The sequence below is a fragment of the Nerophis lumbriciformis genome, linkage group LG05, assembly GCF_033978685.3.
Source record: "Nerophis lumbriciformis linkage group LG05, RoL_Nlum_v2.1, whole genome shotgun sequence".
NCBI lineage: Eukaryota > Metazoa > Chordata > Actinopteri > Syngnathiformes > Syngnathidae > Nerophis > Nerophis lumbriciformis.
The window spans coordinates 722,897-739,827 of NC_084552.2; the positions used below are offsets into that span (position 1 = coordinate 722,897).

General features: G+C 42.7%; 1 protein-coding gene across 3 annotated transcripts in view; it reads left to right on the forward strand.

Moving 5' to 3' along the window:
* The window catches only part of lrrc17 (leucine rich repeat containing 17), a 95,554-nt gene that overhangs the window by 65,263 nt on the left and 13,360 nt on the right, over window positions 1–16,931 (forward strand). The gene's annotated exons all lie outside the window — the stretch shown is intronic.

Sequence of the window (16,931 nt, forward strand, 5' to 3'; positions counted from 1 at the left end):
CTGCCAATCCAGAGGTACCGCCCCCGATGTCCACGCGATGCTGCAGAGTCTTGTCAACCAAGACAGCCCCACAACATCCAGAGCCTTAAGGAACTCCGGGCGGATCTCATCCACCCCCTGGGCCTTGCCACCGAGGAGCTTTTTAACTACCTCAGCAACCTCAGCCCCAGAAATAGAAGAGCCCACCACAGATTCCCCAGGCACTGCTTCCTCATAAGAAGACGTGTTGGTGGGATTGAGGAGGTCTTCGAAGTATTCCCGCCACCGATCCACAACATCCGCAGTCGAGGTCAGCAGAACACCATCCTCACCATACACGGTGTTGATAGTGCACTGCTTCCCCTTCCTGAGGCGGCGGATGGTGGTCCAGAATCGCTTCGAAGCCGTCCGGAAGTCGTTTTCCATGGCTTCCCCGAACTCCTCCCATGTCCGAGTTTTTGCCTCCGCGACCGCTGAAGCCGCACACCGCTTGGCCTGTTGGTACCTGTCCGCTGCCTCAGGAGTCCTATGAGCCAAAAGAACCCGATAGGACTCCTTCTTCAGCTTGACGGCATCCCTCACCGCTGGGTGAAAAATATTTTTTGAAAACCAGTAACTATATCCATCCATTCATCCATCTTCTTCCGCTTATCCGAGGTCGGGTCGCGGGGACAGCAGCCTAACAAGTTTTTAGTTATTTTTATATCTTTTTTTCCAAATAGTTCAAGAAAGACCACTACAAGTGAGCAATATTTTGCACTGTTATACAATTTAATAAATCAGAAACTGATGACATAGTGCTGCATTTTACTTCTTTATCTCTTTTTTTCCAACCAAAAATACTTTGCTCTGATTAGGGGGTACTTGAATTAAAAAAATGTTCACAGGGGATACATCACTGAAAAAAGGTTGTCCTAGAGAACTGCCCTGCAGGAAAGTTCACCGGGCCACTGTGAGAACTTTTAGTGACTTAGCACTGCTAAGTCACTAAAAGTCATTGTTTTGCAAGTCACAAGTAAGTCTCAAGTCTTTACCCTCAAGTCCGAGTCAAGTCCCGAGTCAAGACAGGCAAGCCCCGAGTCAAGTCCAAAGTCAAGACTGGAAAGTCTCAAGTCAAGTCCTAAGTCCTGCATTTTGAGTTTCGAGTCCTTTCAAGTCCTTTTAACCACAGACTAATATATTAACACAGATTGTGTATGCTTTTCAAACGCTGTATTTATTTATTAAAACAAGTGCATTTGAAATTGCAGGAAAGAAAATTGTGCTGACATTGCACTTTATAATAGCACTATTAACCAGTCATTTTAAACATTAACTCATTCCTTTACAGAACAAACACATTGAAAAATAAAGTGCAAATGTACTTATTTGTACAAAAGTGTTAACATTGAAAAAACATGACATATACGTGAACATAACAAAAAAGTTGTACTTTTTATATGTCAGGGCCCTATGCTGCATTGCATTTGCAAAAGACCAAATTAGCCAAGAGTCTGTCAGTCATTTGTGCACGATGGGGGCGTAGTATGATGCCACCATGGCTGAAAACTCGCTCCACTGGAGCACTGGAGGCAGGCACTGCCAAGACTCTCATGGCCACTCGGAACAGTGAAGGAAGAGTCTTCATGTTCAATGCCCAGAACAAAAGGGGGGAGAGAGTTGTTTTGGGTTGGTGCACTACTTGTAAGTGTATCTTGTGTTTTTTATGTTGATTTAATTAAAAAAATAAAAAATATATATATATATATTTCTTGTGCGGCCCGATACCAATCGATCCACGGACCAGTAGCGGGCCGTGGCCCGGTGGTTGGGGACCACTGAGGTAAACAACCAACAGTATGTCAGAAAGCTAGCTAAAACAGTACACATATTCATAATATAGTATACATTTTAACTGACCTTTATTTGACTATTTTTGTCTTTTTGTAGGTGGCTAAAATACGCGGTGCTGCTGACCGCCGTCTAACGTTACGTGTGATATATTGACTAACGTAACCCTGCTTAAAAAAATCACTGAACAAAAAGTATGAATAAGGTAGTGAACTGCAACAGATTCCCGTGTTTGCAATAACGTTATAACGTTAGCAGTGAGTTTACAGCCTCACTGATTTAACTACACAGCAAATAAAAGTCACGTTACTTAGCCAATAAACGTTATCTTACATTCAAAACTTACCGTTCTTTGTGCAACTTCAAATGCCGGACAAAGTTGGAAGTTGTTGCCTCTCCATCAGTCATTTTGGAACCGCATGTGTTGCATACTGCAAACCGTTTTGTGTTGACCACCTCGTAATTTTTATACCCAAACGAAATTATTTTAGGTATCATTTTTTGTTCACTGGCGTGTGGTTTGGACATGTCTTCTTCCTGCAATTTGATTGGATGAATGCTGTGTGATGAAAACAAAGTAGATCTAATTTGATTGGCTGTTGTACTGAGAGCACACCAGCTGACACACGCAACGCTGATAGACAAGTACACAATGAAAAATACGGAGCGCTCCCGAATAACTTTTTCATCTTTGGGTTTTGGGGAAAGTAGCAAGTCATGTCAAGTCATGTCAATTCAAAAGGCTCAAGTCCAAGTGAAGTCACAAGTCATTGATGTTAAAGTCGAAGTCGAGTTGCAAGTCTTTTTACATTTTGTCAAGTCGAGTCTAAAGTCATCAAATTCATGACTCGAGTCTGACTCGAGTCCAAGTCATGTGACTCGAGTCCACACCTCTGCTTAGCAGCATCGATACAGAAATGATTGCAGCTGCTGAGCGACCATAAAGCCTCGACTGAGCTAAGAACTTTTGTGAAAAAGTGTCTTACTTGGAATTATAAATTTAGTAACAACTCCTCATAGACTTGGATGTTAGGCTGCTTTTCCGCGAGGGAGTGGGATTTATGTTCTTAGGCTTCCTGACAGACTCTGGCCTGGCCTGAATAACACAGGTTGTTATTTTGCATCTAAATATGCCAGACAGTGTCCGTTTTCATCTGTAAATAGGCTTTGCGGGCATGCGGACACAAGGGGAAATGATGGATTAGTGCACGGTGCAGCGACAACAAACCACCTATGTGCGTCTTCCTATCCAGACACGGCCATGCTTTGTGGCACCTTGCCACCATGATAACAGCCTGCAACATCTGTGTTGTGGCTATAAAGCTCGCAACATCTGCATTGTAAAAAAAAAAAAAAAAAAGCATTCTTCTCAGTAAATTACACAGTCCGTGCGGCAGGAAACAGGGAGAGATACACGTGCAGGGACAGGATACTCTACGTAAAAACACATTTTTGCAAACAGACTTTCTGAATAAATGATGTGATAATGTTCATCAATCATATGATGCTCCAAAACCTGTATGTACCTTTCAGCATTAATGGTGCCTTCACAGATGTGTAAGTTACCCATGTCTTGGGCAATAATACACCCCCATACCATCACACATGCTGAATTTTGAACTTTGCACCTATAACAATCCGGATGGTTCTTTTCCTCTTTGGTCCAGAGGACACGACGTCCACAGTTTCCAAAAACAATTTGAAATGTGGACTCGTCAGACCACAGAACACTTTTCCACTTTGCATCAGTCCTTCTTAGATGAGCTCGGGCGGCGTTTCTGGGTGTTGTTGATAAGGGGCTTTGCCTTTGCATCGTAGAGTTTTAACTTGCACTTACAAATGGAGCGACAAACTGCAGTTACTGACAGTGGTTTTCTGAAGTGTTCCTGAGCCCATGTGGTGATATCCTTCACCAGAGGTGTGGACTCGAGTCACATGACTTGGACTCGAGTCAGACTCGAGTCATGAATTTGATGACTTTAGACTGGACTTGACAAAATGTAAAAAGACTTGCAACTCGACTTAGACTTTAACATCAATGACTTGTGACTTCACTTGGACTTGAGCCTTTTGAATTGACATGACTTGACATGACTTGCTACTTTCCCCAAAACCCAAAGATGAAAAAGTTATTCGGGAGCGCTCCGTATTTTTCATTGTGTACTTGTCTATCAGCGTTGCGTGTGTCAGCTGGTGTGCTCTCAGTACAACAGCCAATCAAATTACATCTACTTTGTTTTCATCACACAGCATTCATCCAATCAAATTGCAGGACAACCAACGAAGAAGACATGTCCAAACCACACGCCAGTGAACAAAAAATGATACCTAAAATAATTTTGTTTGGGTATAAAAATGACGAGGTGGTCAACACAAAACGGTTTGCAGTATGCAACACATGCGGTTCCAAAATTACTGATGGAGAGGCAACAACTTCCAACTTCGTCCGGCATTTGAAGTTGCACAAAGAACGGTAAGTTTTGAATGTAAGATAACGTTTATTGGCTAAGTAACGTGACTTTTATTTGCTGTGTAGTTAAATCAGTGAGGCTGTAAACTCACTGCTAACGTTATAACGTTATTGCAAACACGGGAATCTGTTGCAGTTCACTACCTTATTCATACTTTTTGTTCAGTGATTTTTTTAAGCAGGGTTACGTTAGTCAACATATCACACGTAACGTTAGACGGCGGTCAGCAGCACCGCGTATTTTAGCCACCTAAAAAAAGACAAAAATATTCAAATAAAGGTCAGTTAAAATGTATACTATATTATGAATATGTGTACCGTTTTAGCTAGCTTTCTGACATACTGTTGGTTGTTTACCTCAGTGGTCCCCAACCACCGGGCCGCGGCCCGGTACTGGTCCGTGGATCGATTGGTATCGGGCCGCACAAGAAATATTTTTTTTTCTTTCTTTTTTTAATTAAATCAACATAAAAAACACAAGATACACTTACAAGTAGTGCACCAACCCAAAACAACTCTCTCCCCCCTTTTGTTCTGGGCATTGAACATGAAGACTCCTCCTTCACTGTTCCGAGTGGCCATGAGAGTCTTGGCAGTGCCTGCCTCCAGTGCTCCAGTGGAGCGAGTTTTCAGCCATGGTGGCATCATACTACGCCCCCATCGTGCACAAATGACTGACAGACTCTTGGCTAATTTGGTCTTTTGCAGATGCAATGCAGCATAGGGCCCTGACATATAAAAAGTACAACTTTCTTGTTATGTTCACGTATATGTCATGTTTTTTCAATGTTAACACTTTTGTACAAATAAGTACATTTGCACTTTATTTTTCAATGTGTTTGTTCTGTAAAGGAATGAGTTAATGTTTAAAATGACTGGTTAATAGTGCTATTATAAAGTGCAATGTCAGCACAATTTTCTTTCCTGCAATTTAAAATGCACTTGTCTTAATAAATAAATACAGCGTTTGAAAAGCATACACAATCTGTGTTAATATATTAGTCTGTGGTTAAAAGGACTTGAAAGGACTCGAAACTCAAAATGCAGGACTTAGGACTTGACTTGAGACTTTCCAGTCTTGACTTTGGACTTGACTCGGGGCTTGCCTGTCTTGACTCGGGACTTGACTCGGACTTGAGGGCAAAGACTTGAGACTTACTTGTGACTTGCAAAACAATGACTTGGTCCCACCTCTGTCCTTCACACACTGATGTTGCTTTTTGACGCAGCACCGCCTGAGTGATCGAATGTTACGGGCATTGCCGCTTACGTGCAGTGATTTCTCCAGATTCTCCGAACCTTTTGATGATATTACGGACCGTAGATGGGGAATCCCCTAAATTCCTTGCAATAGCTGGTTGAGAAATGTTGTTCTTAAACTGTTCGACTATTTCCTCACGCATTTGTTCACAAAGTGGTGACCCTGAGCATTTCATGGAAGCTGCCATTCTACCCAATTATGGCACCCACCTGTTCCCAATGAGCCTGTTCACCTGTGGGATGTTCCAAATAAGTGTTTCATGAGCATTCCTCAACTTTCTCAGTCTTTTTGCCACTTGTGCCAACTTTTTTGAAACATGTTGCATGCATCAAATTCCAAATGAGCTAATATTTGAAAATAATAACAACGTTGTCCAGTTCGAACCTTAAGTGTCTTGTTTTTGCAGTCTATTCAATTGAATATAAGTTGAAAGGGTTTTGCAAATCATTGTATTCTGTTTTTATTTACGACTTACACATCGAGCCAACTTCACTGGTTTTGGGGTTTGTACGTATGTGGCATCATCTACACCAGGGGTCTCAGACAGGTGGCCCGCGAGACGTTATTTTGCGGCCCCCACCTTAATATGAAAGTTTAATGTTAGTGCGGCCCACGCGCATACTTGCCAACTAGGGTTGGGTATCGTTTGAATTCGAACGATTCCGATTCCGATTCTTTGTTTCGATTCCGATTCCTGACGATTCTCGATTCCGATTCTTCTTGTACCATGCCGGGATCAATGTGTTTGACAGGTAGTCCCTGGAAGGTGGTATGTATTTTGGGTTGAGAGTTTTCACCATATCCCTGCAAACATAAACAAACATGTAATGTTGCTGTTACTGTTTAGTCCAGTATCAATTAGCTTAGCTCTAACGTTATTGCTTAACTAACCTAAATGTTGGAGATTCCACCCCTGAAAAGGGATGCAGTCTTTTGACTATGTGTGCAGTGACCTTTCTGTGGCACTCTTCCGTCTGTGGCACCGACATCTTCCCCATTGCCGCTACGCTTTTTTTCCGGTCGGCGGACTGGGTATCGAAACTAGGAATCGAGATTTAAACTTTTGAACGATTCCGGGAGAATCGGAAAGTTAGTCCTGGTTCCAATCGATACTCGATACTCGATACCCAACCCTATTGCCAACCCTCCCGATTTTTCCGGGAGACTTCCGAATTTCAGTGCCCCTCCCGAAAATCTCCCAGGGCAACCATTCTCCCGATTTTCACCCGGACAACATTATTAAGGGCGTACCGTGATGGCACTGCCTTTAGCGTCCTCTACAACCTGTCGTCGCGTCCGCTTTTTCACCATACAAACAGCGTGCCGGCCCAGTCACATACCGTATTTTCCGCACTATAAGCCGCACCTAAAAACCACAAATTTTCACAAAAGCTGACAGTGCGGCTTATAACCCGGTGCGCCTTATATATGGATTAATATAAATATTTATTTTCATAAAGTTTCGGTCTCGCAACTACGGTAAACAGCCGCCATCTTTTTTTTCCCGTAGAAGAGGAAGCGCTTCTTCTTCTATGGTAAGCAACTGCCAAGGTAAGCACCCGCCCCCGTAGAAGAGGAAGCGCTTCTTCTTCTACGGTAAGCAACCACCCGCCCCCGTAGGAAGAAGAAGCGCGCGGGTATTACGTTTCATTTCCTTTGTGTGTTTACATCTGTAAAGACCACAAAATGGCTCCTACTAAGCGACACGCGTATAACGCAGAATTTAAACTTAAGGCAATATTTAACCAAAGAACTCCAACCGCTCGATATTGGTGTCAACAGGGCATTTAAAGCACGACTGCGAACGGCGTGGGAACAATGGATGACCGAAGGCGAACACACCTTCACTAAGACAGGGAGACAGCGCCGGACGACATACGCCAACATCTGCCAGTGGATCGTAAATGCCTGGGCGGATATTTCGGTCACAACTGTGGTCCGAGCTTTCCGGAAGGCAGGATTCACAGAACTGTGACGAGACGGAGCCGGCCATTTTGGATCCCGTATTCGCCCAACTTTTTAATTCGGACACCGAAGGAGAAGAATTCGAGGGATTTATGAATGAAGAATAACTTCAGAAAGTGAGCGTTATGTTTATTTTGTGTGTTGTGACATTAACGTTCGAGCAACATTAAGTTATTGATGCTTATTGATTGCACATTTGCACATTACCGTACATTTTGGGAGTGAACAGAGTTGTTAGAACGCTGGTTTTTAATATATTATTAAAGTTTGACTGACCTATCTGACTGTTTTTTTGACATTCCCTTTAGCGCAGTTAGATGCGGCTTATAACACGGGGCGGCTTATAGGTGGACAAAGTTTTGAAATATGCCGTTCATTGAAGGCGCGGCTTATAACCCAGGGCGGCTTATGGTGCGGAAAATACGGTAATATATGCAGCTTTAGCAGACACACGTAAGTGACGGCAAGACGTACTTGATCAACAGCCATACAGGTCACACAGAGGGTGGCTGTATAAACAACTTTAACACGGTTACAAATATGCGCCACACTGTGAACCCACACCAAAAAAGAATGACAAACACATTTCGGGAGAACATCCGCACCGTAACACAACATAAACGCAACAGAACAAATACCCAGAATCCCTTGTAGCCCTAACTCTTCCGGGCTACATTATACACCCCCCGCTACCACCAAATCTAGATTTTTTTTTAAAGAAATATTTTCTAGCGGCCCAGCCTCACCCAGTTTCTGCATCCAGTGGCCCCCAAGTAAATTGAGTTTGAGACCCCTGATCTACACCAAAACTTGTGAATTTGGACTCATTTCATTAATCACACATGAAGTTAGAAGGGGATACATTTTATTTCAGCATATTTATGTGCGCCCAGAAAATGTGTCCCCATGCAATCTTAAGTACAACACGGAATGTACAGATTATCAAAAGCATTTATTTGGGCAGGTTACTTTGTATACTCTATTTTGTATACAATTACTAATAAGCAGCCTAAGTACGAAGAAATGCTGAAATGGTCACATAGCTTTGCGTTTAAGGCAGGGGATACAAATAATTGGTATTGCGACATCCAGTGAACACATTTAGCAGTTTTTGTCATTCAAAAATGTCATCTGATTTTCATACTTAGCAACCTCATCTTCCGGGCCGGAAAAAACCTGTTCGCGGGCCGTATGTTTGGCACCCCTGCGCTAACCTGCAGTATCAAAAACAATCAGCCTTGTTTTTAAGAATAAACTATCTACGGAAAATATTCTTAAGGAAGAATAGTGCGATTTTTGACAAAAGAAGTTAAGTTTGTTGACAAATAAACCATACTGAACATACTTATAAGACAGGTAGAAAATGACTGGAGTGGGGTTCCATAAGTAAGTTAAATTAGCAGTTCTATATGTCTGCATCCCCTCAACTATGGTACCTTTGGATTCATGTAAGAAATGGTTCATATTTTAAGGATAAATCAGTAGGGTAGTGGCTTGGGTTTTAAAAAGTTAGCTCGGACCCGCCTAACATATTTTAGAGTAAGGTTGACGTTAGCGGGTCAACATGTGTGCATCTCTTCAACTGTGGTACCCTTGGAGAGGGCAAGTGGTTCATTCTTTGTTTAATAATTAAGTTTGTGGCTTTTTTTAAAAAGCCACCATTCAAAAATGTTTAACATTAACAGTGAGATAGCCAAGTTTAGCCCTTTTTTGGACAAAAAACCCCATAAATGTTCAGTACAGTAGGTGAAGTTAGATCAGTGGTTCTTAACCTGGGTTCGATGGAACCCTAGGGGTTCAGTGAGTTGGCCTCAGGGGTTCGGCGGAGGTCAAGACACACCCGACTCATCGTGTAAATACAAACTAATACGGCGTATTACGGATACGGCAACAGCTGACTGATTTGCAGGTGTGTAATTTGTTGTGAGTTTATGCACTGTGTTGGTTTTGTTGTTTGAACAAGGTGATGTTCATGCACGCTTCATTTTGTGCACCAGTAATAAAACATGGTAACACTTTAGTATGGGGAACATATTCACCATTAATTAGTTGTTTATTAACATGCAAATTAGTAACATATTGGCTCTTAACTAGTCATTATTAAGTACTTATTAATGGCTTATTCGGCATGGCCTTATTATAACCTTAACCCTCTAACCCTGACCCTAACCCTAACCAAATAACTCTAAATTAAGTCTTTATTACTTAGAATATGTTCCCCTAGTGTCAAAATAACTCTAAATTAAGTCTTTGTTACTTAGAATATGTTCCCTATACTAAAGTGTTACCAAAATCATATAACTTTGTCTTGAATCTGGAACCCTTCTTTTCACTAAAGAAGGGTTCGGTGAATGCGCAAATGAAACTGGTGGGGTTCGGTACCTCCAACAAGGTTAAGAACCACTGCGTTAGAGGGTGTACACATCTGCATCCCTTCAACTGTGGTACCTGCAATGGTTCATATTTGAACTATAATCAGTTAGCAGGCTGGTGGCTTGTGTTTTAAAGGGTTAGCTCGGAGCCTCCGTTCTAACATTTTTGACTTATCGAAACGATCAATGTTTGTTAGGAAAAAAGTAAAGAACAACATACAAGACCAGTGGAAGAGAATTAGAGAGGTTCTACAAGTAGGTGAGGTTAGTGGTCTTATACATCTGCATTCCTTCAACTGTGGTTTATTCTTTTTATAATCAGTAGGCTGTTAAAAAAGTTAACTCCGAGCCTCTATTCTAACATATTCGAACTTAAACAGAGAGAGTGCCGAGTATAGCCCATTTAAGACTAGAAAACATTAAAGTTCGTCGAAAAGAGTACTGGACAACATAAAGACTGGTGGTAGAGGATTGGAGTGACGTTCCACAAGTAGGTGACATTCGCGGTTCTACGGGTCTGCATCCTTTCAACTGTGGTACCTCTGAAGCAGGCGATAGTTTATTCTTCTTTTAACAAAAATCAGTGGGCTGGAGGCTTGTGTTTTATAAGATAAGCTCAGAGCCTCCAATTATAACATTCTTGAACTTAAGCAGAGACTCTGGCTCTCAACGAAGGCAGACACACTTTCCTCCCTCTCCCTTATCTTTCCTGCTTTGCTTCTTTGCCTTGTCCTGTCTTACGTTTTTAAGAGCCTCTCATTTGCACTATTCTCCGACTTAAATTGGTGAAAAGCTTAGGTTCAAGGGAACCTGTCTGTCCTGAGGGGACATTTGCTGCTGGATACACGAGGGACTCTTGGGATAAGTTAAGAGGCATGAGCCTGGTGGTTCTTTCTGTCAGAGACATTGAAGATGCCTATTTATTTGGAACGTTGATAAAAGGGTCATCTGTTGATTGGATTGAGCGTTGCTCTGGTATATCGACAAATTTGGAAGACCGTGTCAGCCGTTCAGGGAGCCCAAAGGCTGCCCATCGTGACAAATAGGTGCTGTGGGCGCTCAAGGCTTTGGCGATCTCGGAATTGAATCACAAATTGGGTAATATCTGGGAGGAGCTTTCCACTCTGCAGGGGGGAAATGATGATCAACTCGAGAGCCAGAATGGAACAGTTGAACAGACAAACCATTGGAATGCGTTTGCTCTCCCTGACCAAAACAAACTACCTACAGTTCGGGATCTGCAATCTGCAATGGCCTTGCTGTAAACACCCCAGCAAGACCAATACAGTGAAAGACGCTTTGAAAATACCCTCCCTCTCCCTTCTTCAAAGACACCTGGAATGTTGACTCTGTTCCGGGACGACGATCGGAGCGACCTCCAGGGTCATAGACAAAACACGCACCCATGGACTACTACACAGATACGAACACATACCCCCACCCCTGACCCCACGCCTTCACCACTTCTACACCCCCGCTGTATGATGGCTTACGAAGCAGCGCTCCAATGGCTGCAACTTCGGACTAGATGCTACATCCTAACTTGTGTTCGTATGTGCTATTGTTGCCGGAGGTTTTTTGCTGGTCTCAAACTGAGGCCCCCCCAGAGTAGCTTAGTTTGTATCTACTTTTTTTCAACTCCTCCTTCCCGCATGTTTAACTTTTTCCTATCTTTTTTATGGGGCGCCACCCAGTCAGCCTTCCTGCTCTGTCTACTCTGTATGTCTGTTCTTGGACGCTTTTGTCCCGAAAATGACTTTTTAAGTACAGTGACAATAAAGTTATATTCCACTCCGAGTTCAGTCAATTTTCTGACTGACAAAAAACGAAGTAAAATGTACTTGGACAACATACAAAACTGTTGAACAATGATTGGAGTGAGGTTCCACAAGAAGGTGGTGACTGCATCCCTTCGACTGTGGTACCTCACCAGACCATTACCATGTTTTCTAACAACAATCAGGAGTCAAGCTCCTTGACTACAGATTGTCAAGTAGCTTGGACAAACTTGGGCCATTTTTGACTTACAAAAATGGCCCACCACTTCTACACCCCCGTTGTATGATGGCTTACGAAGCAGCGCTCCAATGGCTGCAACTTCGGACTAGATGCTACATCCTAACTTGTGTTCGTATGTACTATTGTTGCCGGAGGTTTTTTGCTGGTCTCAAACTGAGGCCCCCCCAGAGTAGCTTAGTTTGTATCTACTTTTTTTCAACTCCTCCTTCTCCCATGTTTAACTTTTTCCTATCTTTTTTATGGGTCGCCACCCAGTCAGCCTTCCTGCTCTGTCTACTCTGTATGTCGGTTCTTGGATGCTTTTGTCCCGAAAATGACTTTTTAAGTACAGTGACAATAAAGTTATATTCCACTCTGAGTTCAGCCAATTTTCTGACTGACAAAAAACAAAGGAAAATGTACTTGGAAAACATACAAAACTGTTGAACAATGATTGGAGTGAGGTTCCACAAGAAGGTGGTGACTGCATCCCTTCGACTGTGGTACCTCACCAGACCATTACCATGTTTTCTAACAACAATCAGGAGTCAAGCTCCTTGACTACAGATTGTCAAGTAGCTTGGACAAACTTGGGCCATTTTTGACTAACAAAAATGACCCATCACTTCTACACCCGCGCTGTATGATGGCTTACGAAGCAGCGCTCCAATGGCTGCAACTTCGGACTAGATGCTACATCCTAACTTGTGTTCGTATGTACTATTGTTGCCGGAGGTCTTTTGCTGGTCTCAAACTGAGCCCCCCCCCAGAGTAGCTTAGTTTGTATCTACTTTTTTTCAACTCCTCCTTCCCCCATGTTTAACTTTTTCCTATCTTTTTTATGGGGCGCCACCTGCTCTGTCTACTCTGTATGTCTGTTCTTGGACGCTTTTGTCCTGAAAATGACTTTTTAAGTACAATGACAATAAAGTTATATTCCACTCCGAGTTCAGCCAATTTCTGACTGACAAAAAACAAAGGAAAATGTACTTGGACAACATACAAAACTGTTGAACAATGATTGGAGTGAGGTTCCACAAGAAGGTGGTGACTGCATCCCTTCAACTGTGGTACCTCACCAGACCATTACCATGTTTTCTAACAACAATCAGGAGTCAAGCTCCTTGACTACAGATTGTCAAGTAGCTTGGACAAACTTGGGCCATTTTCTACTTCAAAAAATGGCCCACCACTTCTACACCCGCGCTGTATGATGGTTTACGAAGCAGCGCTCCAATGGCTGCAACTTCGGACTAGATGCTACATCCTAACTTGTGTTCGTATGTACTATTGTTGCCGGAGGTCTTTTGCTGGTCTCAAACTGAGCCCCCCCCCCAGAGTAGCTTAGTTTGTATCTACTTTTTTTCAACTCCTCTTTCCCCCATGTTTAACTTTTTCCTATCTTTTTTATGGGGCGCCACCCAGTCAGCCTTCCTGCTCTGTCTACTCTGTATGTCGGTTCTTGGATGCTTTTGTCCCGAAAATGACTTTTTAAGTACAGTGACAATAAAGTTATATTCCACTCCGAGTTCAGCCAATTTTCTGACTGACAAAAAACAAAGGAAAATGTACTTGCACAACATACAAAACTGTTGAACAATGATTGGAGTGAGGTTCCACAAGAAGGTGGTGACTGCATCCCTTCGACTGTGGTACCTCATCAGACCATTACCATGTTTTCTAACAACAATCAGGAGTCAAGCTCCTTGACTACAGATTGTCAAGTAGCTTGGACAAAACTTGGGTTCATTTTTTACTTTAAAAAAGTTAGCTCTGAACCTCAATTTTGGAAAAAAGAGCACTAGTCCAAATTGATCACAAGGGAACGGCAAGCAAAGCCCACTTCAAGCAGTTCAAATTTGGAACACAATTTCCTTTCGCACTACTGTACATATCACCAACTTCATCCAAACACACGATTGATGGGCGCCATAAAAGGCACTTCTGGTTCTGTTTATCTCGTGCGAAGACACGTCAGTAATATTCATTTCAGACTCTCTTTGGTACACAGCGTTTTTGCTGTTGTGTTCTGCTGCTGAGAACCACCGTTTCATGCATTCACTGTAAACTGAAACCCTGGAAAATGCCTCGAAACACTTGATTTGACAAAAGAGCGAGAGTGATGCGCACGCAAGTTGACACAACCCACGCAACATCTTGAAAATAGATAACGGTTCAGACGAATCGAATCTCCTGTTGACGTCGATGCGACCGGTGGGAGGTCGGGTCGCGGACAAGATGAACAAAACAGATTCAAAGAGATCATGGAGCATGTTCACATTTCCTGTTGTCACTGTTTTTTGTTTTTTTTGTCAAAACAGTCGATTCAATTGAAGTTTAGTAACTCTAAGGGTGTCATAGTTGGTTTGTTTAGTGGGAACGCGATCATTTAACACAGCAGACAACATTTTGCTTTGGACTATTGGAGTTGCGTCACCTAACATGTCAGAAAAGCTGTCCAACCAAGTACTTCCTTTTACTGTGCAGCCTTGAGTCCCATGATAAAAAATAGTAGGCCAAGCGCATCACAGTGCAGCCAAACTGTCCAACAATCCACCAGACGGCCAGGGGGATACACTCGTCTACAACCATGTACACCGCATCCGGAAAGTATTCACAGAGGTTCACTTTTTCCACACTTTGTTATGTTCCAGCCTCATCCAAAATGGAATACAGTAAGTTTTGTGCTGAAAATTCTACAGACATGTCCCCATAATTAACGTATTTTTCGCACTGGATTAAAAGGCGCACTGCCGATGAGCGGGTCTAGTCAGGTCTATGTTCTTAAAAAAGGCGCACCGGCTTATAGGGCGCATTAAAGGGGTCTTATTAGGATTTTTTTCTAAATTTAAAACACTATCTTGTGGTCTACATAACATGTGATGGTAGTTCTTTGGTCAAAATGTTGCATAGATGATGTTTTACAGACCATTTTCAAGTAGCTTTCTGACAGTCGCTTCGGGATGCGCCGTTTTGTGGGCGGTCTTATTTACGTGGCTCACCTTCGTCAGCGTCTTCTCCCCGTCATCTTTGTTGTAGCGGTGTAGCGTGCAAGGACGGGAGTGGAAGATGGAGCTAACTGATTTAATGACAATCAGACTTTACTTCAATCAATAACGGAGCAGCCGTGGCTCACTAGTGCAACGTCAACGCCGGAAATGTGTCCCGTGAAAAACCGTCCGACCGGAACCCTCTAATAACTAAAGTTCCGTGGGTGAATTATGTAAACCCACTACAGTTTTTAGCACTTTGATAGCTATTTTACTGACAGATTTTTCAGACCATAGAGCACACTGCCGATGAGTGGGTCTAGTCGGGTCTATGTTCATAAAAAAGGCGCACCGGCTTATCGGGCGCATTAAAGGGGTCTTATTATGATTTTTTTCTAAATTTAAAACACTATCTTGTGGTCTACATAACATGTGATGGTAGTTCTTTGGTCAAAATGTTGCATAGATGATGTTTTACAGACCATTTTCAAGTAGCTTTCTGACAGTCGCTTCAGGATGCACCGTTTTGTGGGCGGTCTTATTTACGTGGCTCACCTTCGTCAGCGTCTTCTCCCCGTCATCTTTGTTGTAGCGGTGTAGTGTGCAAGGACGGGAGTGGAAGATGGAGCTAACTGTTTTAATGACATTCAGACTTTACTTCAATCAATAACGGAGCAGCCGTGGCTCACTAGTGCAACGTCAACGCCGGAAACGTGTCCCGTGAAAAACCGTCCGACCGGAACCCTCTAATAACTAAAGTTCCGTGGGTGAATTATGTAAACCCACTACCGTTTTTAGCACTTTGATAGCTATTTTACTGACAGATTTTTCAGATCATAGGGCACACTGCCGATGAGTGGGTCTAGTCGGGTCTATGTTCATAAATAAGGCGCACTGGCTTATCGGGCGCATTACAGGGGTCTTATTAGGATTTTTTTCTAAATTTAAAACACTATCTTGTGGTCTACATAACATGTGATGGTAGTTCTTTGGTCAAAATGTTGCATAGATGATGTTTCACAGACCATTTTCAAGTAGCTTTCTGACAGTCGCTTCAGGATGCGCCGTTTTGTGGGCGGTCTTATTTACGTGGCTCACCTTCGACAGAGTCTTCTCCCCGTCATCTTTGTTGTAGCGATGTAGTGTGCAAGGACGGGAGTGGAAGATGGAGCTAACTGATTTAATGACATTCAGACTTTACTTCAATCAATAACGGAGCAGCCGTGGCTCACTAGTGCAACGTCAACGCCAGAAATGTGTCCCGTGAAAAACCGTCCAACCAGAACCTTCTAATAACTAAAGTTCCATGGGTGAATTATGTCAACCCACTACAGGTTTTAGCACTTTGATAGCTATTTTACTGACAGATTTTTCAGACCATAGGGCACACTGCCGATGAGTGGGTCTAGTCGGGTCTATGTTCATAAAAAAGGCGCACCGGCTTATAGGGCGCATTAAAGGGGTCTTATTAGGATTTTTTTCTAAATTTAAAACACTATCTTGTGGTCTACATAACATGTGATGGTAGTTCTTTGGTCAAAATGTTGCATAGATGATGTTTCACAGACCATTTTCAAGTAGCTTTCTGACAGTCGCTTCAGGATGCGCCGTTTTGTGGGCGGTCTTATTTACGTGGCTCACCTTCGACAGTGTCTTCTCCCCGTCATCTTTGTTGTAGCAATGTAGCGTGCAAGGACGGGCGTGGAAGATGGAGCTAACTGATTAAATGACATTCATCAAGCGATGTGGCTTCATAGCTTACTGTAGTCATACTAAAAACATATTTGACAGATTTTTGAGCGCCGTGTGTAATGTTCTATATTCTCAATGGAACATTTAAAGTTTTGGTTGTTGTTTACTGGCGTCATCTTGCATTTTACTCGTATCTCTTATGTATGACAGCCATCTACTGGTCACACTTATCATTACCCCATGTACCAAATAAAATTGCTTCGAGGTCGGTAAGCACAACCAGAATTACGCCGTACATTAGGCGCAGCGGGTTATGAGGCGCACTGTCGAGTTTTGAGAAAATGAAAGGATTTTAAGTGCGCCTTAAAGTCCAA